This window comes from Falco peregrinus, chromosome 6 (genome assembly GCF_023634155.1).
Source record: "Falco peregrinus isolate bFalPer1 chromosome 6, bFalPer1.pri, whole genome shotgun sequence".
In the NCBI taxonomy this organism is placed as follows: Eukaryota; Metazoa; Chordata; class Aves; order Falconiformes; family Falconidae; genus Falco; species Falco peregrinus.
In genome coordinates this window covers 37,796,235-37,813,194 of record NC_073726.1, presented here as the reverse complement: position 1 = coordinate 37,813,194, position 16,960 = coordinate 37,796,235, and positions in this window count along the sequence as shown.

The window sequence follows — 16,960 nt, the reverse complement described above, 5'->3', positions numbered from 1 at the left end:
GGCTGAAATGGATTTTGTTTCCTGGCCTTGGACCTGCCTCTTGAGGGTCCACCAAGATGGTGAGCCTTCTCCACTTTCTAGGCAAAATCACAGTTTGCATCCAAGTTTATGGAATTTCCATTACATGGACATTAGGTTAAAAAGTGCAGGTACTCGGAGCAGTAGAGGCAGGGATGTGGCTAAGTACAGACGGTCTGGGACACAAACTGAAGATCTCAGGAAACTCTGCATTAAAACTTAAGACACCCCCAAGATTGTCACAAGTGAGTCAGGCAGGACTCTTCTGGCTTCTCCTCTTCATTTGCTTTTACATGATCCCCTGGCCTGTTACAGTGAGATTTAAAGACTGTGGTGTCTGTCCATTGATTCATATTTGCAACCATGCCTGTCTTACCTAAGGTGGTTGTTCAGATATTAGTTCCTCTGATCTTCAGGTTTACACGTTCTTTGTGTTCGCTCATTTGCAAACTCTCCACCTAATCTCTTTTGGCCTAGTAACCTCTGCTTTCCCAAGGACTTCATGGCATGTTCCTTTTGGACTTGATTACTTGTAAAATAGCCAAAATACAATCACAAAAAAACCCCTAAGTAGTAACACCCATTCAGTCCTGAGTCAGAAATGTGAGTAATTGCATTCATCACATTATGTATCCTCTTTCTTTCTTATCCTGCTTGGTGTTATTAATGGATCATTCCACTTTTCAGTCTCCCTGGTGGTCGTCTTCCCTGTGGTTGCCATCACTCAGCTCTTCCTGTTATTTTATCTGATGTGATGCTCCAGCTGTAACCCACCCACCTGATGGATCAGCCAAGTGGCTGAACTTCTGCAACCCTGTGCTTAGCTCCCTTCTACTTCTTACTAGTCATTCCTCCAGCTTGCTTCACTCCCACTTCCCTTCTTGGGGCATCTTCCAATAAACTTCTGCATGCTTTATGCCACAGTGGGACTATTTGTGTGTATTAAACTAACCATCTTCTGCAGGATCGGGGCCTGCGTTTGTCTAGTGGCCAAGTCTGCTTTATCCAAGATGCCTGTGGCAAGGGTCATACTAAGTTTCTGCTTTTGCTTTCCACTCCCATCACATCACATCCACATAAAGATGGGGAATTATTGAAAGCTGGCGCTGCCAGTGCCTTGCACAGCAATTCAATTGTCCACAGCTTTTTTTAAAACCAAAACATCTGGTCTGGTCATCATTAGAGACAGGATCCAGCGCAATGGCAACAACATGTTCCTCTGATCACAAGAGAGCAGTCAGATTTGTCACACCTCAGACTTCACCTGAAGCCTGAATGAAGCAATGTTTCTCACCCCGGCACCTCTGTGTACACGGATGTAGAATTTCTGTCTCTCAGTTCATCCTTTTTTAATCTCCCACCATCTTCCCTCTCACATTAAATTTTAAACATACAGAAGTACTTGAGCATATATCTTTTAGTACAAATACAGGTCCAACTGCTATATGCCGCCTTCATTCAGAAATAACACTAACTGAGGCTTTATTACATCTACTTGCTCAGTCAAATGAGCATCTGCCACTGTGATTTACATACATTGTCTGAAAAATACAGACATCCTTGCTGTATGGATGTTTCAAAGGTGGCACGGTTGATATGGGTCAATGCTTTCTTCCTGCCTGGCTCCTGGAGCCACAGGTTGTGTGCCATGCTAGGAGACACTGGTGATGGGGAACCCTGGATTCCTTTGCCACCACACGTCACTCACAGGTGCACAAGGAGTGAAACCGCCCCATGCACCTTGCTCCAGGACGTCTCTGGCATGCAAGTCCCTCTCTAGCGGAGTTGCTGCTCTGACTGTCCTCATGTCCTTCAGTTGGTGTGATGAGCTCTGCTGTTGCTCTTACCCTCTGGGCTGATTCACCTCCATGTGACAGCAAGGTTTAACATGTCTTTTTTTCTTCCCACCTTTTATTTCCTTTTGCCATATAAACAACCTTTTGGCCTATTGGAATTTTTTTTTTAATTTCTTTCCTTTCCACCTGTGATTGAATGCTTTTCACCCCTTTATTGCTCTCGGCTTGCAGTGCACTTGTTCCAGTATTCAAGAAAAAGAAAGCATCTTCACATAATTAACATCCTCTGAAGATACATGAATGTAATTAAGTTTAGCCTGAAGATAACAGTCCACTGCGGTAGCAGTTGAAGTAGGAAGCAATCTGCCTGTTTACACTCTAAAATAAGGCTGCAGATGGTTGTGTCCCAAAGTTGCAGCACAGGATTATCATCAGCTTTTATCTGCTAGCAAAAGGGGAAATTGAAACATTAGGAGATAAGACACAAGCCTTCAACAGTGCTTCCCTACTAAAATGGGGCTAATTAAGCACAGCTAAAAACGTTAGCATTGTCATATAAAGGAGGAGCTTTACATTGTTAATAATGGCTAGGGTAAAACTGAAGCAGGAATCCAAACATATGCTACATTAAGGCATGCTATTAAAATAACCAGTGAAAGAAAATAACAAATGAAAGCTGGGTGGATCTGAAAAATCAATGGTAGGCAGAAACATTAATTAGCCAGGGAGGGAACTTAGCAAAGGCAGAAGTCCCATCAAAAAACAAGATTACATTACATTATATATGTATGTCAGCACAAAATATTCTGTGGGACCACCAAAGATTATGATTTTCATCATAGGGGTTTTTAATTCAGAAAATCTATTAAATATATATAGTCCCTTTAGGCATTTTATTCTTAGTTCAGGGAGTAGGCTGAAAAATAAGCACATTTTTATTGCATTGGAACACATTTGCCATAAACTCACAGTTTTAGCAATATCACATAATAAAAACTAAAATTTAAATCAACATTTGCAAACAAATTAGCTCAGCAGAAGCATAGGAGGAGTTGCTTTGGTCATACATAACTGCAGAGTATTGTCTTTAAAGCTACATCATAGTCTAAGACAGGGGGCTTATGAGGCCTGACAGGCTCTAAAGGTGTTTACAATGAATTACCACTCCTAGACTGCAGCTGCGTTTGGGGCCAAGACAAATTAATCTCTATCTAAGGCACTGTTATATGACTATTTTTGCTAAAGGTTCATAATGTGCTCAGTTCAGGATGGTTTAGGTTTGGCATTTATATCATAACAAACACACAGTAACTTCAATGAGATCCAGGACCTGGAGAATGTCACCTGCTGGCATTTACTGCCATGATCCAGAGTTTTGGTCTCCCCAAAGCAGGAAAAAAGCAGGAGAAAAACAGGACCACATAGAGCTGATCTAACAATGCCCTTGACATCCACCTCATTGTCCAATTATAGTCCTTATAGGTCTCAGAGGTATCACCGTGACTGGTCGACAAGTCACCTTCTTCACAGGGAGAAAGGGGTCTTGCCCTAAGCAACACCATGTGTAGCAAAGCTCATGATACAGAACTTGTGTTTGAAGTGGCCATAATGAAAACTCCACCCTCACCTCTGCAAAGTTTACAATCATGAGACACATCTCTGTCTTTGGGTGCGTGAAGCTATACAGCAGGACCATAACTATGACTGCATACTTTTAACACCTAAAAAAAAAAAAAAAAAAAGGTCTACTTTAGATTTTTCAAAGGCGTCTGGTGATTCCCCGTCACATATGCCTCTGGCACACTCTGCAAAGTGTTGTATTGTATTTAAAAGAACAACACAGCAGTGACATGACACAGGGTAGGAGACCTGAATGAGTGTCAGAAACCTTGTATTATCCAGACCAATAAGGACATTTGTTTTTATAAATAAATTTCAGTGCATCATTATTCACAGTTTTATAGGGGCAAAAGTTACAGCTTCTGATTAAAATCCTTAGAATTAAAGCTTCATCAGCACTTAATTATCTGTGCTGGGAATGGAAGCTGGCTTCCTTCTGTCAGAATTCAACACAAAACACCTCAGTTTGGTTATATGTATGTGTTATGTGAAAATAGTCCCCATCTTTTTTAACCAATACACACAATTAAATGGTATAGCTCCTGATTTCGATAGGAAATAGGCTTAAGAAAGGAAAATAGGAAGTTTTCATTTCCTATGGAACACAGGAAGCATTCATAATCTCTGTCTATCCCTTTTCCCTCAACAATTTCAAGGCTGTTTCCATTCTTTTCAATAGTTAGCCTTGACCTGGAAAGGATGACCTCTACTATTGCCTTTTTCTCATGAAGTCTTGACTTAGATCAGCTTGTAGTGCATAGATTTACATTTTGTACTTTTCTGAACTCTACATTACAGGGCATCTCAAGGTCTTAGATACACTCCTAGGATGTGCAGCCCTGAAAGTAAATGGTTGTGGATAAATAATGATTTTTCTGGTAACACCTGCAAAATCATGAGGCTAAATAAGCACAGATGGGGGTGCCCACAAGTGACAGAGACAGATGAGAAAACAGTGCTGGGGAGTCAGGTGAAATCTTACTGGAGTGGCTTATGGCAATGAGCATTAGCAGTAATTATTCTCTTTCATGGAAGTGAAGACCAACTAAAATTGCAGCCTCTGCTCCCTACGCAGAAATGAGTGAAAGACATTTTCTTGTTATTATAGTAAATTAGATGTGAAAAAAGCAAGAGAAAAAGAGAAGCGGAGAAAGGAGTAACAAAGCAATGCAAGTAGCACTGGGAGCATGGCCCAAGGGAAGCTTAGCAAGAGCTCTTGGCCCAAGTGCAGGCTACAAAGACTAAACCTGTGGGCAAAGAAGCTGCATATGGTGCATTCCTCCTCTGCTCAGGAGACCAGACGCAGCATATTCCTCACAAAGAGGCAGACTTAGGTCAAGCAACATCTGACTCAATTTGTCTTTCTAAATGAAACTGCATCCAGGGCCCTGAATTTTGTCTAAAAGCTTGTCTTGGAAATACAAAAATGTTCAGAACCAGCCACATGCACACATGCAGAGCAGAGCAGAGGGCATCCCCGAGTGTATCAGCAGGCTGGGACTGCTGCCCTTACTCACACCAGCTGTTTGAGATGGGAGATGGCAAATATTGTGCTGTTTACACACTTTGCTTCTCTTCTGCTCAAATACTTTATGGAAATTCAGAAGCTAACACACAACTCCTAATAAACTTAACATTCTGCTGTTTGCTTAAGCATAGCCATGAGTTACTTTGGAAAATTAAAAAATTAGGAAACAGATCATAAACTATTCAGAAGTAACGGCTCCCTGCCTGCTCCATGCTATCACAACTAATGCACCAAATCCATTATGCTCTACAACAGAGTGGCTTTGAAAGACCCTTACTTTCAGGTAAGATCAGGACTTCTTCTGAAGCACCTTTGAAAGCTGACCAAGCATGCTACATTCTAGGGGCCTCATTCAAGATGATGTTGATCATCCTGTCGTGGAATGCGAGGGATTTAGCACTTTTCAGGATCTGGCCTTGAACCTGGCCTTGCTTTAGTTACCTCACTAAGGCTGCTGTACTGTATGTAGAGCGTTAAATTGGTTTACATGAAGTTTCCCTTTCACCCATAGTTGGTTTCAATAAAACTATCCAGTGGAGACTAAGCAGAGAAAAGCCAAACTTCATCTGAGAAACTTCTGAACACTCCCTGGTTTTGTAAGTTCAGTGCACCTGCACCAGCCGCCCAGTTTTGCAGCGGGTAATTAAGATGTACAGACATGATATTACACTGCCAGGAGGGTGGTGCAACAAGCTGCAAGGCTACAGACACCTTGGGTGTGTGTCTCTCTCTGTTTCCCAATGACAAATATCAAAAGGCTTCCCTGCTCCAAGGGGACCGAGTCTTTCAGTGACAAAGCCCTGCAATAGTGGTCAGCAGTGCAAACCTTTGAGATAAGTTCTTCTCCCTTACCACATGCACAAGGGCAGTTAAAGACACTTTGACATCATCAGTAAATGAGCAGGTGCCTTCATAGTCTATGGAATTGTTGGGGACTGTACTAGTGCAGCCACACCATGTTTTCAGTTGAGGCAAATGGCCACAAGCTAAGGCAGGCTGACCCCAGGAAGCAGTGGGATAGTAGTAAATAAAAGAGTAAACTTTAGTGTTCGGTGTTGATGAAAAGTGAGTGGTTGGGGTTGGTTTTTTTTTTCCAAATAAAGGTCAAAAGAGTAGCCAAATTAAACAGGTTTTCTGCATTTAGGAGATCTGTGTCACCAAGCTTTAGTCATTGAGAAGTTAGATGTCTCATCTAAGGTTTTCATCAGCCAGAGGGCAACTCATTCACTCCTAAAATATGGGTCTAAGGTGGGTGGGATGAATCACCGATCCCTCCCCACTGACTGCTCAGGAAGCTGAGACAGTGATGTTAACCTAGCTCCACAAAAAATGGGAATATGTGTTGTTTCCAATTACATTGCTGAGCTGAAAGCTCCTACTCATGAGCAACTGCTCTCACCCTTGCACTCCTCTTTCAGCTGTGTCTCCAAGGGGAGATAAGCCAGTTGTCTTCATGACATGCACAAAGGTAGGTGCATAAAATCCAAAATAAGCTTCAGGCTCTCTGTCCCAGTATCACAGAAATAACTCACTGCAGGCTGGGAAAGGGACAGAGTTTGTAAGGACAGACATTTCCCCACTGAACCACCATGACCCGACCCGTTGTCTGGGGCAGGTAGGCATTCCCATAGCTATCCCTTGAATGCTACTCTTCAAAGGCTAGGGTAATTTCAGACTTAAAGCTTAGAGGTACTTATTCACATGTGCCAGTCCCTTCTTTGATGTCCCTAGTACATCAGAGGCACTATGACTTCATGCATGCTTTGAAGTCCTGCTATACAATGTTGTCACATACCTGCAAGGAGATGTTAATTTTTTATATTGTCAGTTCAAGCCTCAAAGAAACAGAAGTATACATCTAATCCATGGAAATAAAAGAGAAAAATAAAGTGTCATGTTATTGCTACACTTTTTTATTGTGTATTTTTCTTATGATTCCTTCAGCCATCGGTGCAGCACTCAAGAAGTGGGGGGAACTGGGTCAACGGTCACAACAAATATGCCAGCTAATGTGAATCTTGCAGTCTCTCCCAAAGGATGGGTGGGCCAGGTGGGCTGCACCAGCTGAGCAGTCAGTGGGAGGCATTTTGTGTAGTATAAAATAGTTGTCTTCTGGTCTTTCTTCATCTGAATTCTCTAATTTGTCAAACAGTTTCAACTTTAAATCACCTAGAACAATTCATTACAGATGAAAGGCTAATTGGAGGTTTAGACTAAAGAATTTATGTGTCCTCACCCACTAGCCATCTTGCCAAAATACATTTCTACATAAGACGTATTTCTTTATCTTCCTTAAAAGAAGTCTCACTGCAGTGAAGGTAGAAACTGCACGACTTAACTTCAGGTTCTTTCTGTCCAGTCAAGTTCCTCGTGGGCTGAGGATGAAAGACAGGAAAAAATGCTCAAAGTTTTAAATTTCTGGTGGAGAACAGCCATCTCAGCTGAGAAATGCTGCTCAGTGAGTGCACTTATGTCACAGACAGAAAGGACAAATATTTCAAATAAGAGCCAGCAGCTTCTTCAAGACTTAGAAAGTTCTTCAGCACTGCTCTTTCTGATTCAGAGCAGATGATGGTATCAGGGCATGGGAGACTGCAAGCCCAAACCAGATCAAATTCCCTTAGCTATAGATAATATTGCAGTTGAACATATCAAAAAAAGCCAGACAGTTCCTGTGATTTGGATTGGTTCATTGAAGCCCATGTTTCTACCAACACCGCCGCTGGGCTTGGTCCTGCTGTGCTGACTCTGCCCCTGCTAGGCTGAGTTTGAGTGAAAATTACAGAGCTGAGCCTTTGAACAGCCTTAACCTTCATCCACGCAGCCCAGTAAAAAGGCTATAAACAGAGGCTTTTGAATTATCATTGTCCAAAATGTGATGTCATAACAATAAAACAACATCAGGAAATAATAAAAGTATGATGTACCTACTATCACTATAAATCCTTTGTGTCAGCTTCCCAGATGGTGTGAATCTGTGTAGCTCTAGGAAATCAATGAAACCACTCTGCCTTATGCCACTGAAGAAGTCGACCTATCAGACCAAAACGCTTTCAAGAGCCTCTTCAACTGAAAGGAAGAGAGGGGAGATGCACAGGAGCAGCAGAGGTAATACCTAACAGCACTTCGCTGGAGCTGGGGGCAGGTGTTCTAAAGGTCCATCTGAACACCTAGATTAGACCTCAACAAGACCCAGTTAGAAGACAGAGCTGTATTCTCATTATATGAGGGTAAATGAGGAATGACCCTGCAGAAACCACAGTTACACTCATTTGAACCAAATATGTATAAGAAAAGTTTCAAGCCTTCTGAGACTATTTTTTTGCATTCATGGGTTATACAAAACATATTCATGCTGCCTTAGATATCTCATGGGTTGTGGTATATTCAACCCGTCCTAAAACATATGTTCTGCTTTCAAGAGTTTTCAGAGTCAGAGCCTAAAATCGGCGGTATGCTCCATACTGGGTGTTACTATGTGGAGACAGTGCTTACTTCCCCATATGGAATTCATTTCAATAGATACTATCAACTCTCTATGAATCAAAAGCCTCCTCTTCCCTGCAGCCTGGATATGGTCTGGATCGAGAGGCTGAATGTCCCCAAAAGCAATAAACCAGAGACAACAGGGGGTTTCTTTGTACCCCCCTTTAAAAACCTTTTGAAACCTCCCTCATCCACATGCTGCATCCCAAAACCATGTCCAGGGCAAACATGGAGACAGCACCACCCCCCCGGCTACAGCCCATCCTTTTGCTGCTCCCAGCACCATGCACACCAGCTCCCCACATCCTGAAGGTGATGGTGACCCCAGAGCCCGGGTGCTGTCATGGAGGTGACCAAGCTCAGCACCTCACCAGAAGGCACGTTGGGGAGGAGGCCCTGGCTGCAGCGGAGGCCATGGCATCAGTGGGGCCGTGCTCTCACCTTCAGTGCTTTGCTGAATCATAATTTCACAACCCTGCAAGATCATAAAACCAAGCACATATGGGAAAGAAAAGAAAAGAAAAATATAAACAGGAACACTAAAGTAATATCTAACAACCAGCTATCACTTTCCAAATATTTTTCTTCTATTAATTTTAAGGGGGAAATCATTTGGTGGTAAATGGGGAATAAACTAAAACCATCTGCACCCTGCTAGGCAGTTGTCAGAAAGCCAAGCAAGCTCTTTGGGTATATAGGCCTGATGTTTTAATCCACTGAAGCTATTCCAGCAGTGTCAAGCACACTGATGAGAGCCCTTTCTGAGTGCCGCGAGAGAGAGCCTGACTGTATTGTTATGGGAAGAATATTGCTAAGATTAGAAAGGTGTGGTAGAAAAACCACTAAAATGATACAGGTTTGCAAGAAATTAATTGTGTTGGGAGATTAGTCATATGGCACCCATCTATTTTAGAATAAAAGGAAACTAGGAGAGCAGAGAAGAGATCTCATGGATTGATGGGATAAGATGCCTAACACAGTATGTAATTTAAAAACCAGAGGTCTGGACCAGAGCAGAAATGGAGGGGAGCAGCCTATGAACAATTTGAGAAGAATGTCTTAATCCAAGAAGTAGTTAGCAGATAGCTTGATGGCTAACTTTGGCAGCAAACACCAGCAGTCCTGGAGGAGGGAAAGGCTTTTGAAAAAGGAGTAAACTTAAGAGTATCTCCCATTGACTAGATTTTTGAGATAAGGTTAATGAGAAATAGGTTGATTTGTACTTCCTGAGTTTAAAAGTGCAGCTCTCCATGGATCATAATGTCCTGCCTGGCTGCTAATGTTCATGTGTTAAATAAACACAACTTCTCTTCGGAACATTAGGATAGTGCAACAGTACTTTTCCAGGGCAAATCTAAAATGTATCTTATTCATTTTATAGGATCAGAGTTATCTGGGGACAAGGAAGCAGGGTCAGCATTTACACTGCAAAGTACTGAAAACACTTCATCTGAAGATTTTGTAACTCTACTGGGACAGCCACCGATTCAGCTGGTATAAATATAGGTATTACTATTATCTGTCAGTTTAAAAATTTTATCCCACTGAGCAATCTTTGCAGGGGGTAAAAAAGGGTGTATTTCTTTTAATCCATTTTAGATTTCCAGCCACCTCTTTTCTCCTCGCTCGCATAGTGTAACAAAGAGCATACAAGAATCTTGAGCAGTCTTCCCTATATCCTTCAGTATTGCTCACAGCTTGGTCCCTGCACCCTTTCTTCACAGAGGAAATAATCTGAGGGCGATGTGGGAGCTCTCTCATTGAGTTTCACAGGCTCAAGCCTCACCTACAACTCTCACACCAAACCTTGGAGTAAATACAGAGATTTACACTGAACTCCAGGCATTTTGGATTACACACTACATGAATTATAATGTTTTGCCAGTTATTGTTGCCTCTCTCCTTCAGCTCTTTTTTGCTATGCAGCCTGAAGGGGCAGAATGGAAACTTCACTTGCATGCTGGTCACCATGTTTTGTGCTGTCATGTCTGTTTTCGTACAGCCATACCTTGTCCAGAGCCATGGAGTTCCATCTACCAAGCTGGGTTTCACTGAAACACTCAGTTGTATGCCTGCAAACAGGTTACCCTGCATGCATCCAGCAAATGGTGCCAGATCAAGGAGATGGAGGTGATGGACTATGGGAGAGAAAAAGGCAGGAGGTGAGTAATGGAAGCTACGGAAGAAAGGAAACATGAGACAGTGGAAGAAAAAGGCAAGTTAGACCTGAACTTTTAGGGATCAGAAGGGAAAAATAAAAACCAAAAGAAGAGGGGTGAAGGAGCATGAGGTTGGAGCTGCACAGCCACTTTAGCTGGGCTCAAATCTGTGCTGCTTCTAGGGGCACCCTCTCCTCTCCCCTCTCCCTGAGTTGTTTCCAACATTTTCCAATTCAATCTAAGCTGCCTGGAAACAACTGAAACAACAGCAGAGATGCCATCCTGTGATGCAGTTCAGGGGCAGTCATGGAAGGGCTGGTGTGGTCAAGCAGGAGCCAAGGGAACCAGCAGCGGAAGGCTGGAGCCAGGAGGGCAGTGATGGGTCTCTGCCGGATTCCAGTGTTCAGGAGCAGATGGGGCTGTCAGAGTAACTCTTGTGTGGCTGAACGTGACATCCCAAGCCCTGCAAGGGCCCACCTTGCCATGACTCACTACACTGTCTAAAGAAGCCTGTCTTAGTTGGTACCTTCCTTAATGAGAAAAGTAAATCTTGTGTTTGAATGCACTGAGTCCTGGGTGAAGACAGTGAGGACCTTGGGCTCTACAATCACTCCACTCTCCTTCAGATACCCAGGTAGCTCTCCCTGGACAACCCCCATGAGCACACACAGCTGTGCACATATCCAAAGTCTCCAGCATTGGCACCCTGCAAAATTTAATAGCCACAGCTCCAGACTACCCCGACCCTGGTGTCATGCAAACCTGCTGGGTGTCATGGAGAGAAATGTGTTCTCCAGTGCCTGTGAATTAGGCTACAGCCCTCAGCAGGAGACACTAATGTTTCTATTAATTTTCAGAAGACTTTTGAACTCCAGGGAACTCCAAAAACCCAGCTCTTCTCTATTTCATCCTGTAGAGCCATTGCATGGGAAAGAGAAGTCTTTTATTTTAAAGGTTGTTTCCTTTCTTTATTCAGATCCTTTTTGACAGCACATTTCCCAGAACAGGTGCCTGTTCCTGGGCCAAAAGCACCTTTTTAGCACCTATATCCCCTAACCTACATTAGGTATTGCAACCAAATGAGATTCTCATGTCTAGTTTCTCTAGTCAATGTGAGCAGCTAATGCTGCAAGTGGGCAAAGCTGAGAGCCTGCTTGCACAGCACTTGGTGAGGTACTCCCTGGATGTGCTGCACCTCAGCTTTCAGAGACCTGGGTCAAATTTTGATTCAAAGGCTTTGGGACAGGATAAAAGTTAATTCCTCTACCCTTGCCTGAGTTCTTCTTTGGCCTTGCAGGGTGGCTGGCATCTCTTTCCTGCAAACGGTATCTCTCATGAAGCTTAAACAACAAAACATAAACAGCAACGGCACTTCAGATCTGTGTTGTAATGTGCTGGGATTTCTTACTACTTTCATCCTATTTGCTTCTAGCAGACAGAAGTGAAATTATAAGAAAAAGAATTAAAACAGCATAGGAGAAAGAAAATACATAGATACGATTAATTTTTTTCCTGGATTTTGTCAGTAAACTACAGTAATAGCAGCCTAAGTGCTAATTGTTGAGTGATAATCTTTCTGCTCTTAATTCCATACCTCTGAGCAGAGCACATATCAGTGCTGAGAAAAACCATTAGTTCCACATACATCTGTAATTTGTGGAGACATGCAATAAAACTGTAGCAATCTTGGATTATGGCAAATTACTAATTCTTACCCTCTGTTCTGTGGTCAGTTCCTACCCTGGAGTTACGGCAGGTGGGAACTCGTTTGTAGCTACCGGGTTCATGCTTGTCTGAACCCCAGGGAAGCGTTCAGGAAGACTTGCATGGACTTGCTGCGGCATTCTTAGAGGCTTTTTAAGAACTGAAGTACCTGAAATCTCATTCATTCTTTAAAGGCCAAGTTTTATAAGGTGTGGTACAACGTGTAACCAAAATCAGAATAGACTTCTCTATACGGGAAAGTGTCTTCCTAAACCTTTGAGGAAGCAAACCTTTTTGTTCTGGTACTCAGCAAGTAGACTTCTCTTCATAAGTTCTCTTAAAACAGCCTGGCTACAGATCCACCATATTTCTTGAATAAAGCTGTAAGCTAAGAGAACCTTTCTGTGAAGGATTGTAAGCATTTTTCTGTGAAGCACAAAGATCAAAGCCACATGCTGAAAAGACAAAGGTAGGGGAGGAAAAAACCAGAACAACATGTTTTAGGTGGGAAACGTATTTGGGGCAATTTAGAAAAATGCTTTAATAGTTTCTTAATAAAAAATTAATTACTGCATCCCAATGGACACAGTGTATAAATATTAACATTTCAGCTTTATAGTAAATGCTGATCTTGTAGTACTTCAGCAGTCATATCACAAAGCAGTTTGGAAGGAGGTGCAGGGCTTCATACTAGCAGTGAAACCCATCTGCTAAGTGCTGTTAGAATAAAGCAAATGACTCTGAGTTTTGCCTGTAAGCTCATCAGAGCCAGGATTTCCTCCTTCCCCTCAGAGAATAAGGGTACTTACTACACCAGACAGTTCTGAGCACTGGCCTAGTTCTAAATATAGGGTGAACAGGGGAGCCTTTTCGCATGAGTGGGAGCAGGCAGGGTTGGGAGGTGTTACAACAAAGGGTGCCAGGATGCAGTTTCCCCATGAGTTTCCCCCTGCTTCTGTGCTCAGAAACCCAGGAGAGAACCACCTGCTGCTTGTCCCTGAAACACAGCCCCTCCACTCTCGCTGAGTAAGGATGGAGTGGATGTGTTTTTTGCAGCCATCCAGGTGATGGGAGCCAAAGCATGTTGTTAGTGGGGTCATCTGATAATTCATGTGCATGGGGATATCAACTGGTGAGGAAGCCAGGCTGCCGGACCGAAGCGTGAGGGCAACATTAGCGCTCATGACAGCAGCACCATCTGGGGGGGGGGGGGGGGGCAATGGTAAAAGCACAGAACAGGATTGGATCAATGTTTTCTAGTTTGTATTTCCCATAAAACATTAGTTTGGGAAACACGTATCCCACATGTGGTGGGTTAGGGTAAAGCTGTTGGATGCCTTCCCTGGATGATTTAGGAGCTCGCACTGCAGGCGAAGGCACTGATCTTTATGATCTTCAGTCACCGCCAGCCTCTCCCACTGCTCGCATGTCCTGTCCAAAGTCCTCATGCTCCTGGACGAAGATCGAAAGCCCTCCGTTGGGGACAAGTGACAAGCTCAGCCAGGCTCCTCCTTCCAGAGCAGTAGGAAAATCTTCCCTTTCCCCCTCAATGGCTGCAGAACAGCCACCTCCACCATGGGGCTGCCTTGGTATGTCCCTGCACATCTGCAGCAGTGGATCATGCTGGAGCTCTTGGACCCCCTTGGAGTGTCAGCAGGATTGCAGTGTGGGGGATCTGCCACCTCAGCACAGTTCAGGGGATGTGTATGGGTTTAAATAAGCATGTCTAAAAATGACGCTGGTACCAAAGTTACAGCATTCACCAGGGTGGGGTAGGTCTGGGTTCAGGTCCCTAGATGATTTCTGGTTTTCCTCCCATGACTCGCTAGTTGGCACCTGCTCTGACCATTTTGCAAATCTTAATCTCATTATACCTAAGCACTCACACACCTTGCCAGCATCTTCTGCTGGGTGGGACCAGGGCAAGATACCAAACGGCAGTGATCTGACTCTCTCACGCCATTGGAAAGCTGCCACTGAAGTTGTTCATAAAATGATTGCTCTTTACATACAACAACTGTTTGATTGCTGAGTATATGTGGACTGAACACATATTGAAACAGCTAAACACACACCAAATATGGCCAAGAAATGCTTGATCATAAATACATCAGTTGTGGAATAGTCTCATAACAGTGTGGGATCTTAAAGTTTTGGGGAGAGGAGGGTTGTACATGGGACAGTTATGATGTTGTAAAGGAATTTTCTTTCAACTATTAATGGGACAAATAAATCATGTTTCTGGTACTGTGAAAATAAGATTTTAAAATAAAAAAAGGAGATGAGCATAGTATGGGATGGGAAGAGGATGAGAACACTGAGCCACACCAGAGTTGGTTTTAAAACATTTCCAGCTGAAGCAGTCACATACTGTTGTCTTAACTTGGCAATATGTGCAGAAAATGGCTCCCACCAAGGACTAAAGGCTGGTTACAGCTGGCACCAAGCATGCTCAGGAGGATGTCAAGATCTGGATAATCACAGCTAATAACAGTTTATCCCAACAAGGTGTAGGGATACTCCCAAAGGTGCCCTGTATGTCCCAGTCTGTGTATATCACCAAACGTCTGTGTCATCCCTTTGGACCAGACAGCCCAAGGGCAGATGATCACTGCCACGAGCCGTCAGCCTGAAGATTGTCACCTTGCCATCTAGCCCCAGTCCATGGGGTCTTTGTGGTGCTTGCTGCCAAGCCAGTGAGACTGCCCCGTGCAGCCAACTCCTTTATTGGGGACCACTGTTTTTTAATATATTGTAACACTTGTAAAGCACTTTGCAACAATAAATCTTTTCATTATTTATGACATTTTCCCCGCCTCCTCTCTCAGCATGATAATATACTTTTAAAATAAACATTATCAGTTTATACCTTCATTAAAACTCTATATATGCTCTTCTATGTCCCCAAGGCATTTGCTGGAGTCATAATTGTTACCAGCATGTGACGTAAGAATTCAAGCCCATAAAACCCACTCACAGACACTTCGCAGCATATGCTGTTTATTTGGGTTTCCATTAAAGGTATTATGTCGCCAGGTTTTGCAACCATAAAAAAGTAAATAATTTCAAAGGATTGCTTGATAGGAGACTTCTGTTTTAAATGGAGTTTGGGTATATGCGGGAAATCACTGGCAAAAGTGTACCTAATGACCCATTGCTGCGTGCATCTTTTTAACTCTCGTTTCAGCTCTGCAGGTAGATCTCACTCCTGCAGGGTGTTTTTGAGGGGTGGGAAAGGGAATACATGGGGTTCCCTGTATCTTTTCAGTGCTTAGCACAGTGAGCCAAGCATTCCCCATGGTTTGTTGTGTCCCTGCTCTAGGTCCACTGGAAAACCCTTGGATGTAGGCAGCTTTCTGCTGATGGCTTCATTGCTGAGACTGTCATCTCCGGAAAGCCCTCTGAAAACCTGCCCTCCTCTTGAGACCCAAAAAGTCTCTAGGCCTTGCACTTTCTTGGCCATCAAAATATTCATTAAAAAGCCCTGCCTCTTACACCCTTTTGGTTCCTTCATCATAGTTTTTTCCCTAGTTTCACTACCTGAGGCAGCTTGTCCCACTTTTTCACTCTGAAGGCTGCTGCTTTTGCAGTGAATGGGCTGAATGAGATGAGCAGAGGTGAACAAATGAAAAATTAGTATTTCAACTTTTTTTCAGAACAGATTTTCATAAATAGCATTGCAAAAATATCTCCACCATTTTACCACCCAAAACAACTAAGCCTTGCAAAATCCAGTTTTGTTTCTTCATGGGTTGTATAAAAACCTTGATGAAAGATGCAAGTTCTGTTGTATCTGTTCACTTTTAGAGATTGTCCTGTTAATGCTATTCAGGTAGTTTTAGTTTTATTCATCATTATATTGCTATCAGAGATAAACAGAAAACTCACGTGTATGCACCAGACTATGCCCCTGGTCAAAAGCAGAGCACATGATTACTCTGACTTTGGTGCATTTGGTATTCTTAGGCTAAAGTGTTTCTGAATATTATAAAAAGTGGCTTTATGTCAGCTTTCTGCTTCCTACCAGAGTCCCAATACTGCAGGCACACAGCTGAATAACTGAATGCACATGAATATTTCCACTGGATTCAATGGAATATGCATGTCTGGAGACTAACATGCATTAAAATGCTTGAAAATGGCAGCTTACACTTTACAGTTTACTTGGCTAACAGACTTATCTTTCAACAATATTTAATACCTAGCATTGCTAATGCTGTGACATGAAATCACATAATTTTTTTCCCTTCCCTATTTTGAAGTGCAAGTATGCATAGCAGAAACCTACCAGAAATATGGTGCAATGCTGCCATTATTTTGCCAGATTGCAGAACTGTTAGTTGTAAGCCAGCATTTTCCTCGTTTGCCATTGTTACAAAGTGTAACATATGAATTTTGTGACACTAAATCATAAGAGAAAACAAACAGCACTGAATCAGAAACCCAACACTTACTGCTGGCACCAAACCCAGCATTTCAGCAGACAATTAGCACATCTGATGTTTGCAACTCCAAATACATTCTCATTAGAAGTTGGTTCCAAACCAGCATGCTGCTCCAGCAAAGACAAGTTAGATACAAAAAGGACCCGGTTCTGGTCCCGCTGTAACCACTAGCAGACTCCCACAGTTTTCAATAATCAACTAGAC